Here is a 2,500-nt window from a genome sequence, read left to right on the forward strand (position 1 = left end):
ATCAAGGACTCATCGCGCGAATCGCTCTGGAACTGAAATCGGATGCGCGCACTGACATGCTCCCCTCTCTGGAAGTCTGACACAAGTTGAAAAATTTTCTAAGTCCCCAAAAATTTTTTTTTTCAACTTTTTTTCAATTTTCCCCCTGTGGGATATATATTTTACCCACACTTTTGGAGCCCTCCTGGGATGCCCTCTAACATACTAGAACCTCATTTTGTGGAAGTTTTCACAAAATTGTGAAATTTTCCAAAAAGTCAGAAATTTTGCAAAAACGACTAAGTATCAAGGACTCATCGCGCGAATCGCTCTGGAACTGAAATCGGATGCGCGCACTGACACGCTCCCCTGTCTGGAAGTCTGACAAAAGTTGAAAAATTTTCTAAGTCCCCAAAAATTTTTTTTTTCAACTTTTTTTCAATTTTCCCCCTGTGGGATATATATTTTACCCACACTTTTGGAGCCCTCCTGGGATGCCCTCTAACATACTAGAACCTCATTTTGTGGAAGTTTTCACAAAATTGTGAAATTTTCCAAAAAGTCAGAAATTTTGCAAAAACGACTAAGTATCAAGGACTCATCGCGCGAATCGCTCTGGAACTGAAATCGGATGCGCGCACTGACATGCTCCCCTCTCTGGAAGTCTGACACATGTGTGAAAATTTTCTAAGTCCCCAAAAATTTTTTTTTTCAACTTTTTTTCAATTTTCCCCCTGTGGGATATATATTTTACCCACACTTTTGGAGCCCTCCTGGGATGCCCTCTAACATACTAGAACCTCATTTTGTGGAAGTTTTCACAAAATTGTGAAATTTTCAAAAAGTCAGAAATTTTGCCAAAAACGACTAAGTATCAAGGACTCATCGCGCGAATCGCTCTGGAACTGAAATCGGATGCGCGCACTGACACGCTCCCCTGTCTGGAAGTCTGACAAAAGTTGAAAAATTTTCTAAGTCCCCAAAAATTTTTTTTTTCAACTTTTTTTCAATTTTCCCCCTGTGGGATATATATTTTACCCACACTTTTGGAGCCCTCCTGGGATGCCCTCTAACATACTAGAACCTCATTTTGTGGAAGTTTTCACAAAATTGTGAAATTTTCCAAAAAGTCAGAAATTTTGCAAAAACGACTAAGTATCAAGGACTCATCGCGCGAATCGCTCTGGAACTGAAATCGGATGCGCGCACTGACATGCTCCCCTCTCTGGAAGTCTGACACATGTGTGAAAATTTTCTAAGTCCCCAAAAATTTTTTTTTTCAACTTTTTTTCAATTTTCCCCCTGTGGGATATATATTTTACCCACACTTTTGGAGCCCTCCTGGGATGCCCTCTAACATACTAGAACCTCATTTTGTGGAAGTTTTCACAAAATTGTGAAATTTTCAAAAAGTCAGAAATTTTGCCAAAAACGACTAAGTATCAAGGACTCATCGCGCGAATCGCTCTGGAACTGAAATCGGATGCGCGCACTGACACGCTCCCCTGTCTGGAAGTCTGACAAAAGTTGAAAAATTTTCTAAGTCCCCAAAAATTTTTTTTTTCAACTTTTTTTCAATTTTCCCCCTGTGGGATATATATTTTACCCACACTTTTGGAGCCCTCCTGGGATGCCCTCTAACATACTAGAACCTCATTTTGTGGAAGTTTTCACAAAATTGTGAAATTTTCCAAAAAGTCAGAAATTTTGCAAAAACGACTAAGTATCAAGGACTCATCGCGCGAATCGCTCTGGAACTGAAATCGGATGCGCGCACTGACATGCTCCCCTGTCTGGAAGTCTGACAAAAGTTGAAAAATTTTCTAAGTCCCCAAAAATTTTTTTTTTCAACTTTTTTTCAATTTTCCCCCTGTGGGATATATATTTTACCCACACTTTTGGAGCCCTCCTGGGATGCCCTCTAACATACTAGAACCTCATTTTGTGGAAGTTTTCACAAAATTGTGAAATTTTCCAAAAAGTCAGAAATTTTGCAAAAACGACTAAGTATCAAGGACTCATCGCGCGAATCGCTCTGGAACTGAAATCGGATGCGCGCACTGACACGCTCCCCTGTCTGGAAGTCTGACAAAAGTTGAAAAATTTTCTAAGTCCCCAAAAATTTTTTTTTTCAACTTTTTTTCAATTTTCCCCCTGTGGGATATATATTTTACCCACACTTTTGGAGCCCTCCTGGGATGCCCTCTAACATACTAGAACCTCATTTTGTGGAAGTTTTCACAAAATTGTGAAATTTTCCAAAAAGTCAGAAATTTTGCAAAAACGACTAAGTATCAAGGACTCATCGCGCGAATCGCTCTGGAACTGAAATCGGATGCGCGCACTGACATGCTCCCCTCTCTGGAAGTCTGACACATGTGTGAAAATTTTCTAAGTCCCCAAAAATTTTTTTTTTCAACTTTTTTTCAATTTTCCCCCTGTGGGATATATATTTTACCCACACTTTTGGAGCCCTCCTGGGATGCCCTCTAACATACTAGAACCTCATTTTGTGGAAGTT

Source organism: Phyllobates terribilis, unplaced genomic scaffold (assembly GCF_046119375.1).
Source record: "Phyllobates terribilis strain yellow unplaced genomic scaffold, ASM4611937v1 Scaffold_8146__1_contigs__length_32432, whole genome shotgun sequence".
NCBI lineage: Eukaryota > Metazoa > Chordata > Amphibia > Anura > Dendrobatidae > Phyllobates > Phyllobates terribilis.